This window comes from Sapajus apella, unplaced genomic scaffold, assembly GCF_009761245.1.
Source record: "Sapajus apella isolate SASKATOON/1434 unplaced genomic scaffold, GSC_monkey_1.0 scaffold4, whole genome shotgun sequence".
Classification (NCBI taxonomy): domain Eukaryota; kingdom Metazoa; phylum Chordata; class Mammalia; order Primates; family Cebidae; genus Sapajus; species Sapajus apella.
In genome coordinates, this window is record NW_022436944.1 from 41,347,449 (window position 1) to 41,365,298 (window position 17,850).

Genomic DNA, 17,850 nt, shown 5'->3' on the forward strand with positions numbered 1-17,850 from the left:
TGTTTAATCCTGTTGCTTTACATTCATTATGGATGTCTCTGGATGGTGCCAAAATAGGTGAAAAGTGGAAGATTAAATCACATTCAGCCAACCATTTGTTTTGCTCATACTGTGCCAAAAATAAATATGCCATTAAAATTTTTTCGCCAAGTTTACTGATTTTTTTCCCCATAATAGTCTTTATTATTTCCTTTCTTTTTCTCATTTTTAATTGATTTGGCTGTCTTATCTAGTTTCTGTTGGTTTGTTGAGAAAGAGTCTCACTCTTGTCTCCCAGGCTGGAGTGCAAATACCGATCCCAGCTCACTGCAACCTCTGCCTCCTGGGTTCAAGCGATTCTCCCACCTCAGCCTCCTGAATAGCTGAGATTACAGGTGCCCACCACTACGCTCAGCTGATTTTTGTCCTTTTAATAAAGATGGGGTTTCGCCATGTTGGCTGGCCTCGAACTCCTAACCAATGGTGATCCGCCTGCCTAGACCTCCCAAAGTGCTGGGATTATAGGTATGAGCCACTGCGTCCAGCCTGCCTTACCTAGTTTCTTAAGGTAGAGGTTTAAGTTTATTTATCTGAGATCTTCTTTTCTAATGTAGGTGTTTACAACCATAGATTAACCTTTTAGCACTAGTTTTGTTGCATTCTATCTATTTTGTTGTGTTTTACTTTTCATTCAACTCAGGTATTTTCTAATTTGCTTTGTGATTTCTTTGACCCATTAGAGATGTAGAAACACTTGAGAAAGCTCTATGATGTACTCCACCTACAATGGAGAGGTGTTTAACAGGTGAGTTTGAGTGAATTCAAATAATGAGATTGATAGTTCTCCCTATAGTACTGGCAGTGTGAGCTGATACACTGAGGACTACTGCTGAGCTGGGGAGTTGGAGATGGGATGAGTGTAAGTTAAAACACCACAAATCTCACTAGTCTTACTGATAGTAATTCATTTTTTTGACTAAATATGACCCAGGTTGCTGCAAAGCCTTGACTAGCTTTCAAAGTTTTGAAAAGTTGATACTTATCTTCTTTTTTTTTTTCCAGGGATTTTTGTTGCTGATTTTATGGAGGGACCGGCTTTCAGAAGTCTTTAATTCACCATTTTCATTGATGTCACCCTGTTACCAGAAAGATGTCTCAATTCTGACCCCAAGAGATGGTCCATGGATCTCATGCAAGGAAGATTTCAGGGTAAGTCCATAAAGTGAAAGCAAGTTTATTAAGAAAGTAAAGGAATAAAAGAATGGCTACTCCTTAGGCACAGAAGCCCCAAGGGCTGCAGGTTGGCTATTTTCATGGTTATTTCTTGATTATATGCTAAACAAACCAAAATGAATTATTCATGAGTTTTCTGGGAAAGGGTTGGGGAATTCCTGGAACTGAGGATTCCTCCCCTTTTTAGACCATATAGGGTAACTTCTTGATGTTGTGACGGCATTTGTAACCTGTCATGGTGCTGGTGGGGGTGTCTTTTAGCATACTAATGCATTATAATTAGAGTATAATGAGCAGTGAGGATGACCAGAGGTCACTTTCATCACCATCTTGGTTTTGGTGGGATTTGGCCATTTTCTTTATCTCCTCCTGTTCCATCAGCAAGGTCTTTGTGACCTGTATCTTGTGCTGACCTCCTGTCTTATCCTGTGACTTAGAATGCCTAACCCTTTGGGAAGGCAGCCCAGTAGTTCGCATTGTTTTACTGAGCACCTATTCAAGATGGAGTAGATCTGGTTCAAACGCCACTGACATAAATAAATATGCCATTAAAATTTTTTCACCATTTACTGATTTTTTCCACCATAATAGTCTTTATTATTTCCTTTCTTTTTTCCATTTTTAATTGATTTGGCTGTCTTATTTAGTTTCTATTGGTTTTTTGAGAAAGAGTCTCACTCTTGTCTCCCAGGCTGGAGTGCAAATACTGATCCCAGCTCACTGCAACCCCTGCCTCCTGGGTTCAAGTGATTCTCCCACCTCAGCCTCCTGAATAGCTGAGATTACAGGTGCCCACCACCACGCCCAGCTGATTTTTGTCCTTTTAATAAAGGTGGGGTTTCGCCACGTTGACTGGCTGGTCTTGAACTCCTAAACCCTGGTGATCCACCTGCCTAGACCTCCCAAAGTGCTGGGATTATAGGCATGAGCCACTGTGCCCAGCCTGCCTTACCTAGTTTCTTAAGTAGAGGTTTAGGTTTATTTATCTGAGATCTTCTTTTCTAATGTAGGTGTTTATAACTGTAGATTAACCTTTTAGCACTAGTTTTGTTGCATTCTATCTATTTTGTTGTGTTTTACTTTTCATTCAACTCAGGTATTTTCTAATTTGCTTTGTGATTTCTTTGAAAATTCCAACTATTTTTAAGAAAATGTTCAGACATATAAAAGGAGACAGGTAGACATATAAAAGGAAATTCCAATAACTTGGTCTCCAAATTAAAATAAGTATGTCTTTATTGAACACTCATGTGATTGAAAATGTGCTAGGGGCTTTTAATGTATTATCTGATTTAATTATTTTAACACCTAAAAGAAGTTGGGTACCATTAGTCACTCCCATTTTACAGATGAGAAATCTGAGATAGAGATAATGAATTACCTGGCTTAGATGTCAATGTTAGGTTAGTATAATGTTAGGTTAACTTTTAAAAACTCAAGTTAGGGAGAACTAAAAGTCTTCAGAGAGTGTAAATAACTCCTCGTTCTTGTTGTTGCTGAGGGCATTCTTACATCATATGAACAATTGGTTTAGAGGATGTCTTTTTTATTAATTTTTTAAATTGTACTTTAGGTTCTGGGGTACATGTGCAGAACATGCAGGATTGTTGCATAGGTACACACATGGCAATGTCGTTTGCTGTCTCCATCCCCCAATCATCTACATCTGGCATTTCTCCCCATGTTATCCCTCCTCAACTTCCCCACCCCCCAACTGTCCCTCCCTTACCCCTCCCAAAAGACCCCAGTGTGTGATGCTCCCCTCCCTGTGTCCATGTGTTCTCATTGTTCAACACCTACCTATGAGTGAGAACATGCAGTGTTTGATTTTCTGTTCTTGTGTCAGTTTGCTGAGAATAATGGTTTCCAGATTCATCTATGTCCATACAAAGGACACAAACTCATCATTTTTTATGGATACATAGTATTCCATGGTGTATATGTGCTACATTTTCCTTGTTCAGTCTATAATTGCTGGGCATTTGGGTTGGTTCCTGGTCTTTGCTATTGTAAACAGTGCCGCAATGAACATACGTGTGCATGTGTATTTATAGTAGAATGAATTATAATCCTTTGGAAATATACCCAGTAATAAGATTACTGGGTCAAATGGAATTTCTATTTCTAGGTCCTTGAGGAAGTGCCACACTGTCTTCCACAATGGTTGAACTAATTTACACTCCCACCAATAGTGTAAAAGTGTTCCTATTTCTCCATATCCTCTCCAGCATGTTGTCTCCAGATTTTTTAATGATCGCCATTCTAACTGGCGTTAGGTGGTATCTCAATGTGGTTTTGATTTGCATTTCTCTAATAATCAGTGATGATGAGCATTTTTTCATATGTTTGTTGGCTTCATACATATCTTTTTTTGAAAAGTGTCTGTTCATATCCTTCTCCCCCTTTTGGATGGGTTCATTTTTTTTCTTGAAAATCTGTTTTAGTTCTTTGTAGATTCTGGATATTAGCCCTTTGTCAGATGGGTAGATTGCAAAAATTTTTTTCCATTCTGTTGGTTGCCAGTTCACTCTAATGATTGTTTCTTTTGCTGTACAGAAGCCCTTAAGTTCAATTAGATCCCATTTGTCTATTTTGGCTTTTGTTGCCAATGCTTTTGTTGTTTTGGTCATGAAGTCCTTGCCTATGCCTATGTCCTGAATGGTTTTGCCTAGGTTTTCTTCTAGGGTTTTTATGGTGTTAGGTCCCATGTTTAAGTCTTTAATCCATCTGGAGTTAATTTTAGTGTAAGGTGTCAGGAAGGGGTCCGGTTTCTGCTTTCTGCACACTGCTAGCCAGTTTTCCCAACACCATTTATTAAACAGAGAATCCTTTCCCTATTGCTTGTTTTGGTCAGGTTTGTCAAAGATCAGATGGTTGCAGATGTGTGGCATTGCCTCTGATGCCTCTGTTCTGTTCCATTGGTCTATATCTCTGTTTTGGTACAAGTACCATGCTGTTTTGATTACTGTAGCCTTGTAGTATAGTTTGAAATCAGGTAGCATTATGCCTCTGGCTTTGTTCTTTTTGCTTAGGATTGTCTTGGCTATGCAGGCTCTCTTTTGGTTTCATATGAAGTTTCAGGTGGTTTTTTTCCAGTTCTGTGATGAAGGTCATTGGTAGCTTGATGGGGATAGCATTGAATCTAATAGAGGATGTCTTGAACATTTACTGTGCTCTAGTACTCTGCAAAACTTTCCTATAATGTCATGTTAGACAAAACAACTTTATGAGATACTTCTGTTATTTTCATTTTTAAATGGGAAAAAAATGGTACTTGAAAAGTTTAAGTAATTATCTAAAATCAGTCCCATCGGTAAAATTTAATGCAGGGCATTGTTGACCAAAAAGTCTCATTATCTTTATCACTAATCATTGGATTTAGTGATGCCATTGGAAGCCACAAAAATATGTCAGACTATTCTTTCAATATAGTAACTCATTACTTTCCTGGAAACAGTTGAGGAAAATGAATGTATAAAAATTTTAGTCTTTATATTGCTATTAACTATCATTCATCACCTGCTGCATACAATATTCTTGCCATGTATTATCTTTAATTCTCATATCAACCGAGAAAGGTGGGTATTCTGATTCCCTTTTCATATGAGATAAAACCAGAGGTCAGAGAATGTAAGTATTTTCTAATGTCACAGAGTTAGTGAATGAGCTCAAAATCAATTGCAGGCTTATCTGATATCAGAGCTCAAGCTTTTCCCATTGTGCACCGATGCTTAGTCCTTTTGTAGACAAAGTACTTGAAAGATATTGTAGGTGATAAAAAGACATTAATGGCACACAATGGCAAAGCATTATACTCCTGCTAAGACTTAATTGAATGGCCATCCAACTTTTTGAGAGCAATTGCTGTTTTGGAAGCCCAACATGGAAAATTTCAAACTTAACATAAAAGAAAAGTTATATTCCACTAAGAATATAACTTCTCACACACCAGGAAGTTCTCAGATATAGTCAAAAATGTACTAGTTAATTCTTTTCTCTTAGAACCTGAAGAAAAGCAGCAATAAAAGGAGACATTTCTTTCATGGACCTGCCATTACTATGCCAATCTCAGAAATGAAACTGGTTCTTATTAGTGTTTTGTTATCATGGGTCACCCCTAGCATTGTGAGAGGTTTCTGGGGCATAGAGAGCAGAAAATTCAATCACAGACCCAAGAAGTTTACATTATGCTTCTGCATACATAAAGTTATGTAGTATTTCTGTAAAATCGTAACATAGTCTGGATCAGAGTAAAGGAAAATCTGGTGTTCTTTGTTTGCTTTTTTCAATGATTCATAGCCCATGACTTTAAATCTAAGATATATCCATGTAACAAAATAGAGAGATGAGAAACTAACTCTTATATCCATGATAATTCAGTGTCTTACAACAGTAATAGTTATCACTTGATGACTAATTATTGTGTTTAAGACATTATCCTAGTTTAACCTGTACTATCATGTTTAATCCTTAAAATTGTCCACTTATGAAGGTATCAGCATTACTTACCTTCACTTTTAGAATTAAAAAATTAAAAACAGAAGGAGTTAAGCAACACATATCAGATCATACATGAGTTGGATATTAGGGATGGGGTTTGAACCCAAGAATTTTATCACCCAAGTCCCCTTTGGACTACTGCATTACCTAACCTGGCATACAAAGCCAATGAAGTAAAATATGTACTATTTAGTTAAATGATGATGATTCAAGTACCAGTGGTATAACTCCAATATGACTAATGACATGATTAAAACAAGTTACAAAATAGGGATATATTTGGAAAAGTATTTGAAGTCTATGGGATAGAAAAGAGTTGATATCTTTTACATCTAAGAGGTATTTAAAATAAATAAAATGATAGACACACATTAAAATAGACAAAGGTAAAAAATAAAGGAAGAATGCTTAGTGGCCAGTTAGTTCAAAAAATAGGTTTAGACTGGTAATTAAACAACTGCAACTCAAAATCTCAATAAAATGCTATTTTAACCTATCTAATTAACAAAGATTAAACATTTTTAACAAATAATTTTAACAAAAAAGTTTTGGAAAGTGTATGGGAAAAATGACACATTCATACCTACACAATAGTTGTATTAAACTTGTGCAAAGAATGACAGAAGAAAAGAAACATATAATAAACAGAAATGCAATTATTTACATTAAATGGAAATATAAAATGCCAATGACTAGGAGTATAATTTAAATAGGTGGTAAAAGTAGACATATAACTAAAACTCGAAATCTGAGATCAGCCTTGCAGATACAGAAATAAAAAGACATTCTTTCCCCAAAACTTGTGGGACATATTCTCTAAGACCTAAAATATGCTTTTAATGACTATATGTTTCCCATTCAAAAATTCATATGTATATGAATATGCATACATGATATATTTATTGCGTATATAATTTTTCAAATATCAGGCTTACATCAGATGTAAGTTACCTGGCTGTTGAGACTTGCTCTATATTACAATGCTTAGTTTTGCAGAGTGATAGAATAAGCTAAAGGAACAGAGAACAAATTTGAAGCTAAAAGTATATATTGTCACTTTAAAAAATGTTGTTTTATGACAGAAGTAATTGCATTACTATTTTAAGATGAAAGTCTAATTGAATCCTTAATATGATTTAGAATGAAAAGAAACTTTTTAAGTCGCCATTAAATCATTCAAATGTACTCGCTTGTCAGCTCAAACATTATCTAGAAAGAGCTATATTTTCTCAGTTCAGATATCAAATCCTCTAATTTGCAGATTTTTCTTTCTTACAGTAGAAGCACACTTATATGCTTTCTTAAAGTGCTTTAATGCATGTTTTCAAATTTGAATGTAATGCTTATGTAAACAAAGCAAATATAATCATCACGATTTTAAATAGGAAACTGAGGTATAGTGACTTTAAATTGTTCTAAGGCTCACAGAATGTTGGTTACAAAATGGAACAGTGTTTTTTTTAAATTTTGATGGGAAGGGTCTGATTGTTTTGTTTGCTTTTTATGGAGAGTCATTGAACGGTATTTTTGAGAAGGTACTCTTTATTTTTTGTACATTCATTTAACAAATTACATGGTTTAAATTCTATTAAGACAATTCAACTTTTCATTGTCTTTCATACTTTCTTGACAAAGTTGCCTCTCTGGACAAGTGTTTGTTATTGTATATCTGACCCCCAGCCCCTACTCTGAAGGAACAAATGAAACGCCCTGTGAATCTCTCAACACTGTGTTGTCCAACACACATATGATGTGAGTCCCATATGTAATTTAAACTTTCTAGTAACCACATTTTAAAAAATGTAAAAAAAAAAACAGGTAAAATTAATTTTATTCAAATCTAATATTTAAACTTAAACTAATATAAAAATTGTTAATGAGGTGTTTTGTAATTTTTTTGGTACGAAGTCTTTGACATGCCATGTGTATTTTATACTTACAGCACATTCAGTTTGAACTAGCTGCATTAGAAGTGCTATATGATTGCACAGTGCATTCTGAGGGCAATTGGGACTTCTTATTGTCTATTTTGACTCTTGGTTAAATAAAATTTGAAATAATTTCAGACTTTAAGTAAATACTTAGGAATATATTTGCTTGCAAAGTTACCAAGGAAGCCCTGCTAGTTAACTTTATTCTCATAATCGCTATTATTTTTCATTAATTAAAATGTGAACTTCTTTTGACTCTGTGTGTTTTTTTTGTTTCTTTTATTTTGTTTTGTTTTTGCTCCTCACTTTGTTCTGACCTTCTTCTTTTCCTTTTCAGTAAGATTTGTCCTGTCTCCACAAGAACCAGTCTTGGGATGGGAATAGTAAATGACTTATCTAGAGAGTAAATAAATGTTCCTCCTCCCCCAAAATTCCTTTTCTTTTATTGATACCTGATTTCCACAGAAGTCAGTTAATTTCTTTTCTTTATTATTAGTCCACTAACTTCCATAATAGATAAACTCCAAAATTTCAGTTTCTAAACCCCAAATCAGCTTCTCTCTCAGATAATAGGCCGAATTCAGGCTTATTTTCAGCAAGAGCTCTGGCATGGGGGAATTGGGGGTGGGGTTTCTATTCCACAAGTCATTTGCACACCCAGCAGACTGTGCCTTCTGGAACATATATAGTCTCTATGACAGTCCTTTAAAGCATTACCATTGAATAGACAAAGAACAAAGACAGAGAAGGCACATACATTCCTCAATTTTCTTAATCCAGAGTCAATGCAGATCATTTTTACTTATATTTCATTTGCAAGAACATTCACACATGCACTAGATGCAAGAAAGGATGAAAAATGTATCACTGGCCGCTCAGGTGCTTCCTAAAGGGAAAAAAGAGCATAAATCTTTGGTGAACACCAACCCTTTTCTGCCACAAATGTTAACATCTTTTGAACTATAAATCCTGTGGAGGATTCACCTATCCTGGGAAAGCTGCAGTGACAGACTAGAGTTATAGATACCTGTATTCAAAAATACTTTCCAGCACTTGAACAAATTAATTAGCTTTCATGAATCTAGTCTTTTCCATCTCTGTCACTATGGTTGGGAGTGGTGACAAAGATTGAAATTGTGTTTTCAGTACCACTATCCTCATATTTCTTATGAAGTGAAATCTAGTTTTGTTTGGGTGGGCAAGTTATCAATTTAAAAGCTACAATTCCTGAATAGGGTTAACATGTAATTATTTTTTGGTCTATGACAAAACTGATAATTAGTTTCTTTTTGGTTTAGTTTTTGATTGCTGACTGATGTTTCCATGAGAGTATAAAAAATTTTCAGTTTCAGTTTCTTTTTCAGAGCAGTATATCATAGGGAGTAAGTTTACACTGCATTTTCGAGGAGTCAGAAAAGTTGTGTACAAAGTAGGATAGATTGTGTTATGCTTCAGTAACAAACTATCCAATTGTCAGTGGCCTATTTCAACAAAAATTTATGATTCACATAAATTATGTGAAAATCAAGGTGATTTTCTATGACATCTATTGTCCATGCAGTAGATTAGTGTTGGGGACTGAAGATGCACATTCTTTCCCTCAAATTCAGGGATTTCCAGGAAAGTCACAGAGAGACCTGCAATAAGGTGGCCTGTGTCTAAAGTGCATAGACACTAATCATACTTGAAAGGCAATGAAAGAATGCTTAAATGTGTGATCGTATCTCTAGTATTTTCCAGTTTTGTATACTGTTTTTTAATTTCTTAATATAGGATAAAGTCTAAAACATCATTTAAGATTTAAAATAACTATTAATAAGTAGGTTTCTTTTGAAAACACATGAATATACTTATTTTCTTCTTCACCATCAACTCTATTTTAATTGAATAAAAATAATTATCTTTTAAAGGTCTCAATGTGAAAGCTGTCTCTAAATTGATGTTTTCTGAAAGCTGCCAGTTAAAGGGCTACATCTTGCCACAGTAGACTAATAGAAGTCAAGTTCTATTGTAAAAGTAGAATTGAAATTATGCCTCTTGCACATCTGGCAACAGGGTGTTTTACACATAAGAAAGGCGTGAATAAGATTATGTCTTGAATAAATTATCCACTGATTATGACAATTAACTGGCTGTCATAGGTATTCAGTTATCTAATTATCTGGCAAAATTCTGTGCCAGGTGTTTCCTGTGTCCAGATTTCCATTATGTTACATTTTATTAACAAATTTGCTTCATTTTGAGGATCCTCACTTAATATACTTAGGCTTGATCAAACAATTTGCTTTTCTTCATATTAAAAAACCCAAATTTACACATTAAGCCATCTGAATAATGCATGAAGAGAGTGTGTGGATTCAAATTCATTTGTCCACATCACAGCATCTGTTTGTACTGGCCCAACTGCTTACTATGCATGCAGATGTTAAATTGTGCATCCTCAGTCTTCTGTTTATAATGCAAAGTGACAGTTTGACTTGATTTTATCTAGCAGAAATAACTCAGGCATCCACATTGGTAAATTTGGCGCAGAAGGTTTTATGAATATTTCGCAGTGAAACCTGTGGATGAATTAAAATGCATATTCACAATTTCTGTATATAAGTGTGTATATGTGTGTTCATCACATAGAGTTTTTCAAAAACTGGAGATTTTCCTTCTTGAGCTCCAAAGAGAAACAATTTTCTCTGTGAATCAAGAGTGTAAATAACACTATTTTTTCCTTTTGGTTTTACCTCCCACTAGAAAATAGCTGTGTGTGCTATGCTCAGGACTACAATATCTACTTTCGCGAATGTAAAGAAATAAGTACTTTGAGTCTACATTTTTATTTATACAGAAATTCATGCAGGATTTTACAAGGACATGTTGGTCTCTACACTTCTTGTGATAGTAAGCGTATCTCCCATTGAAACTGGGAAACAACCTTGTTCTACAAAACAAGTGATTTTGAAAGCCTTTGATTGCATTGCCCAATGCTGTGTCACAGAGCAGCCACACACTGACACCCAGTAATTAACATAAAAACAAAAATATCTAAGTAGAAATGCCAAGAACACGGGGAAAGAATGCATGAGAAAAAGAACGTGTTTTCATAAATATACAGTTCTTATTTTTGATAGAGCCAGAGTTTCCCACAATTGTTTTTCCATTGTCCCTTTTCTACTTAAAATTCTAACTGATGTTCAATTACTTGAACATTTTTGAAGACCTACCTGGTCTTTCTGTTACATGTGCTGTATTCTGAGCCCTCCATCATCTACTCTTCTTTATAAAATCTAGACCCAGCTGCAGAATAACATCTGTAAGACATTGATCTTATCATCTGCTATTCCTCTGTGGCACCGATGTAAGTTTAGGGTGGGGAGTAATCTTTGCAAGGCCCAGGTAAAGAGAGAACCAAGTCTAAATAATTAACTTAGCTGCTGGGAATTCTTCACTATGGCGCTGGTAACTAGTTTTCTGACCTTAGCTTCTGCCATATTTTATTCTCTTCCTTCTCCCTCTCCACATCCAACATTTTAATATCACTCATGTAAACATTGTTCTCCTGAATAACATATACTGCTCCATTTGCAGGTCCTTGTTCAAATTTATATACCTAGACTTAAGTCCTCACTTAATGTCACCAGTAGGTCCTTGGAAGCTGGTACTTCAAGCAAAACAATGTACAGCAGGTCCTCTAATGACTTTGTTTCATTCAACACAGTCCAGTTATCATGTTGATGAGAGGAAGAAAATGGTTTTGTTGTACGTTGTTTTGCTTTAAGTCACTGTTTCCAAGAACCTATCAATAACACTGACACCTACAGTATGTATGAATATACATCTATATATCTATATATATATATATATACACACACCCATACATCTATATATATATATATACTTTCTATAATGTCTTTTCTTGTACTGTCTACTTGTCAAAACACTGAGACATTTTTATAGACCTGCTCATTATATCCATAAACTGCCTTGCCTACACCTTTACCCCCACCAATCCCAATCTACAATATGTTTTCTACAACCATATCTAGCACATATTTTTTTTGCCTCATTTATGTATCTGTGTTTCATTGGCCTATCAGAAGTATTTGTGTCTTACTTATTAAATATTAAATTGTAAGCTTCTGCATATTAGGAACTGTTAAGTTTTCCTTTGCACTGCCTTTGCCACTGCTATCAAGGTGCAGAACACAGGATATTATGGTAAATGTTTATTAAAGTTAAATTTAGATCATTTATTCAATTAACATTTATTAGCCATTTATATGTTTGGTGTTTGGCCGAGCTTAGAATGCAAATATGAATGAATAACAGAAACATATATTATAAAATGTAATTTACAGGGAAATAATGAACTCTTGGTGGTTGAGGTGTCCAAGGATATTCTCTGTAAACTAAATCTTAAAGCTTGAATATGAGACCATTGTGATTAGGGCATTTTAGGTAAAAGGAATAGTGTAAAAAATTATGTACAGACAGGAACATGTGGTATATTGGACATTACATAATCGTTAAACCAGAATACTTGACTACTCTAAATACACATGCACCCAACACAGGAGCACCCAGATACATAAAGCAAGTTAGTGGAGAAAAGAGACTTAGATTTCCACAAAATAATAGGGGGAGACTTTAACACCCTACCAACAGTATTAGATCATCAAGGCAGAAAATTAACAGATATTCAGAATCTGAACTCAACACTTGACCAAATTTACTTAATAAACCCCTTATTAAAGAAATGGTGCTGGGATAACTTATTAGCCACAAGCACAAGATTGAAACTGGACCCTTTCTCTTACGTTATATACAAAATCAACCCAAATTGATTAGACTTAAACTTAAAACCTAAAACTATGCAAAACCTGGAAGATAACCTAAGAAGTACCATTCTGAACATAGGACCTGGCAAAGATCTCATGATGAAGAAACCAAAAGCAATTGCAATAAAAAGAAAAATTGACAACTGGAACCTAATTAAACTAAAGAACTTCTGCACAGCAAAAGAAACTATCAAAAGAGTAAACAGACAATCTACAGAATGGGAGAAAATATTTGCAAACTATGCATCTGACAAAGGTCTAATATCCAACATCTACAAGGAATTTAAACAAATCCACAAGAAAAACAAACAACTCCATTTACAAGTGAGGAAAGGACATGAACAGACACTTTTCAAAAGAAGACATATATGTGGTCAACAAGCATGTGAAAAAATGTGCAACATCACTAATCATTAGAGAAATGCAAATTAAAACCACAATGAGATACTGTTTCACACCAGTCAGAATGGCTGCTACTAAAAAGTCAAAAAATAACAGATGCTAATGAGGTTGCAAAGAAAAAGAAACCCTTATACACTTCTGGTGGTAGTGTAAATTAGTTCAATAATTGTGGAAAGCAGTTTGGTGATTTCTCAAAGAACTCAAAGCAGAATTACTGTTCAACCCAGCAATCCATTATTGGGTATAGCCCAAAGGAATATAAAGTCTTCTATCATAAAGACACATGCACACATATATCTATTACAGCACTATTCACAATAGCAAAGACATGGAATCAACATAAATGCCTATCAACAGTAGCCTGAATCAAGAAAATTTGGTGCATATATGCCATGGAATACTACATAGCCATAAGAAAGAATGAGATCATGTCCTTTGCAGCAACATGGGGGCCATTATCCTAAGTGAGCTAACACTGGGACAGAAAACCAAATATTATATGTTCTCACTTAAAAGTGGGAGCTAAACATTAAGAACCTATGGACACAAAGAAGGGAACAACAGAAACCAGGCCTACTTGAGGGTGGAGGAAGTGAGGGTGAGGATCAGAAAACTACCCATTTGGTACTGTGCTTATTACCCATGTGGTGAAATAATCTGTACACCAAACCTCTGTGACATGCAATTTACCTACTTCACCTTTACATGTACCCCTCAACCTAAAATAAAACTTATAAAAATAAAAATAAAGAATTTATTTCCACTGAGGCATTTTATAAAACTATTGTTTTGCAGAACAAATTGTAGGAAATTCTGACTTGGATTACATTTATTTGGTAAAATCCGCAAAGTCTAGGTGTTAAATCTGAGACAATGTGCCTCAGTTTCTGACTTGAATGGTGGGATGGATAGTGATGTCATTAATTGTAACAGAAACTTTTGAGGAAAGAAAATTATTTCATTCTTGGACATGCTAAACTTTGAGTTGCCTATATGATATCAAAGTGAGAAAATCTCTAACTATCAGAATATGCACCTGAAATTTATCAATATCTTTTATATATGTGAGTAGCAATTAAAGTTTTATGAGTAGAAAAATAATGCTGTCTTAAATCTTCAGCATAGATTTTGATTGAATGTCCTGTCTGTCTAACTGAGGGCATTTGAGACTTGGGAAACATCCTTTGCAAACAGAGTTGGATGGTAGTTTCCAACAAAATGTCTAAGATGGGGAAATGAAGGGCTGGTGCAGACTTTATATTTTTAACATAGCTGCTCATCTTATACCTCTGCCTGTCTCTATTGAAAAAGGTACCTTTGAAAAGCACAGATACACTCCTTAGAGTTTCTAGGTGAATAATGAGTGTCAGCCTCCAGCAATAACTGTGATGTGTGAACTTCAGGCAATGACATGGAATCTCTCAGGTCTCTCTGAGTTTTCAGAGCACGTATCATTGTTATTAACTTCAGCCTAACTTGAAACAAGTATCTGGAAATAGAAAAACATGAGTGACGGTCATTCTGAGCTTTATGAGCTATAGAGATCCATAAGCCTAATTAAATTCATATTTTTAAAGAGGTCAGAAACAGTTCGTATTTTTAGATGGAGCAGCATGAACACCATTTTGTGTACTCTACAAAAGAATGACTCATGAAGAACAGCTGTTAAACATCCTTTGCCTTCTTAATGGCTGTTTCTGTGTTGATCTCTCTAGCATTCCATGTCAGAATGCAACCCTGAACTTTCTTCTTTCTTAACCCGTGACCAGCCTGTAAATGTAACATGATGTGGAGAAATAGTAGGCAATGTTGTGAAGCTCGCCATCATTTCAGTCTGACTTATTGAGCCCAGCCATAGGCACTGGGATTACTGGTTTCACATTTCCTTACTATGTTTTCAGAGATTAACCATTGGAGATGCTAATGTCTTGATGCAGAAACAAAAATAAATAGTGAAGAAATAGGGAAGAGGAAATAGTGAAGCACATATAGAAAACTATATAGAGTGTACTTGCCTAGAGGAAACACATTATGCAATTTTTCCTTCAAAGATTTATTTAAATTGAATAACATATAATTACACTTGTCGAGAAAAAACTCATGACAACAGGAGATTCTCTTGGCAAATCAGCATTTTGAGGTCTATTGAAATTAAGAGGATTAAACATTTTCTCACTAAACTTGAAATATCTGATCACTAAACTTGAAATATCTGTGGTGGCTTAAAGATGATTGTCAAATTCTTTGCCACAATCTTGTAAAGAAAAAGAGCTAATCTGTCCTTCTCTAAAATCTCTATCAGCTTCTGCTTGTTCACTCTAGAACAATTACTCTTCGGATACTCCCTCTCAAAATTCATCTGCTTCTCAGAAACCAAAGTCACTTGAAGAGGCTATGAGTGTGAGTTCTGGTCAATAGCCTCAGCTGAGCTCCCAGCCGAAAGAGCATGTCTTCTACCAGCCGTGTGAGAAAGCCATTTTGGATGTTCCCAATCAAATAAGTCCCAGATGATGCAGCTGTAGCTGATATAACATGGTGTAGAACTACCCAGCTGGCTTTAGCCAATCCTTAGAATCATGAGAAATAATAAGATTATTTTTAGCCATTCAGTTTTGATATGGTTTATTATGCAGTTATTCATAACTGAAACAGATAACATGGCTTATTCTTGGGGACAGAATAAGCCACAAAATTCCAGAGGTAAGCGACTCTACAAAGCTCAGTGCATGTGATGGTTGAGAAAGAAAATGAAAAACGAGGCAGGCAGAGCTGAGGACAATGGGCAAATAAGATCTCAGAGAGCAGAATCAGAGCCTAAGCAAGGGATTACCTCCTGATTCCTCAGAGTTGGGGTTTCTTATAATGTGTCTACCTAGTGGGATTTAGACCTATGTTCCAGTAACTGCTATGTGTCTCCTAGTCTTCTTTCAAAATAAGGGTCTGGGTTGTAATTATCCTATTGCAGCATTACACATTGGTGTGGAGGGTAAGATAACTAGCAATGTTATTCTATGATCTTAAGACTATGAATGTGCTTCCCCGGTAAGGTGAAGTAAGTGCCACTCCACACCCAGAGATGTAGACTTTGAGGATGCAATGTCTATGTGGAACTTTGTATTGTCTCCTTGTGAGGGGATTTTTAAAAATAAATGTTTTCTTATAATAGGTTTTATTTTTTAGAGCAGTTTTAGGTTCACAACCAGACTGAACAGAAGGTATGAACACACTCCTGTCCCGCTTCCCACGGCCTCCAGCAATATCAACATCCCTTACCAGAGTGGTACATTTGTTATAATCAATGTGAGAGAGTTTGAGTGTGCTTACTGTATGGGAAGAAGGGAACAAGGAATATACTGGTTCTAGAAATATGACTTGTGCTCAACAAATATGTGCATCCTTTCTACTTATTCCCCCCAGACATGTTTACAGTTAGGTTGGGGGTATGTGATTAGATATGGGCAATAAATAATCTGTGAGCAGGAGTTATGTGTTTCATTTTTAGGGCAATGCAGTTAATATCTAGGGTAATGCTTCAGCCTTGGTCTTCCACTGTCATGGCAGTTTGAAATCCATTTGTTTCATAAAGCACAATAAGAAGATGAAAGAAGACATCCTAACCTGTAAATCTGGAATCTGTATATTGCAACAACTAGTGTTAATCACCTTAATTAATGCATTCCTGGGAGGAAATTCTTCATAAGTGCTTTCACATAGAAAGAGGTAAATAACCTTCATCTCTGACTTCTCATTTATTCGCCAACATTATACACACCCTTGTGAGAGACATTTAAAGTTTCACATATTTCAATCCTTCATTCAATCTCTGCTTCATTCAGAATTTGTATAATAAAAAGTTTGCTAATTGGCATTATTTTCCATGTATTTTTTGAAGTGAAGTAACATATCTCTGGCTGTGGCCTTTATCCAAATGTAAGTGTATCTGTTATCCAACCATCCAGCCAGAAATTGCTTTTTCTTTTTTGTTTTGCAATCCTAGTCCGTAGGGCTGTCAGTTGCAGTCTCAAACTTAAAGTGTTCTCTTGAGTACTTCTATATGTAATTGAAGACGTTTGGCATCAGTTTTACTTTCCTAAATTCATGCTAATACAATATGGTATAGTGTCATGCATTTTAAGAAAGAAAACAATGGAAATTCAAGCATGAAAATAGCAAAGATAAAAGTAAAAGTAAAACATAGACATTTGAATTGCATCCAGTAGTTTCTTGTTTACTTGTTTTGTGCTTTGTGTTTGTGTACACGTATGTACCTTTTGCTATGTTTTGCTTTTTGCTAGTAATACATTTACTGAGAAATTTCTTGTTTGAGACCCTGATACTCCCAAACAAGACTTTTCTACTGTCTGAGTTACAGAACTAGCGTTGACAATGTTGGGAATTAGTTGAGTGAAAATAATTCAAATAGAGTATGAATATCTATATGATATATATATGAGATACAATCTTTGTAAAGCTTAAAAATGAGTAAAGGTAAATGACATTTCGCAATAGCTTATGGGGTAAAGCTGTTTAGATAAATTATAAAATGACAAATGTAAAATTTTAGATAAAAGGCTGGGTACGGTGGCTCACACCTGTAATCCCAGCACTTTGGGAGGCCGAGACGGGCAGATCATGAGGTCAGGAGATCGAGACCATCCTGGGCAACATGGTGAAGCCCCATCTCTACTAAAAATACAAAAATTAGCCATTTGTGGTGGCGGGTGCCTGTAGTCCCAGCTACTTGGGAGGCTGAGACAGGAGAATTGCTTGAACCCAGGAGGCAGAGGTTGCAGTGAGCTGAGACTGCACCACTGCACCACTCCAGCCTGGTGACAGGGCTAGACTTCCACCTCAAAAAAAAAAAATTTTTTTACATAAAAATTGCCTCTGAAGGAAAGTAAGGGGATATAACTAGGAAATATTAGCATATGATTTTTACTGGCGTTTGGTAATATTTTGGTTGTTAAGTTGGGTGG

The 17,850-nt window shown here is 35.5% G+C and overlaps 1 long non-coding RNA gene across 1 annotated transcript in view; it reads left to right on the forward strand.

Moving 5' to 3' along the window:
• Window positions 1–617: 617 nt before the first annotated feature.
• The window catches only part of LOC116542605, a 222,649-nt gene continuing 205,416 nt past the window's right edge, over window positions 618–17,850 (forward strand). Inside the window, exons 1-2 of the long non-coding RNA XR_004265285.1 lie at window positions 618–784; window positions 1,042–1,188. This is a non-coding gene — a long non-coding RNA (uncharacterized LOC116542605). The remainder of the gene's footprint in view (window positions 785–1,041; window positions 1,189–17,850) is intronic.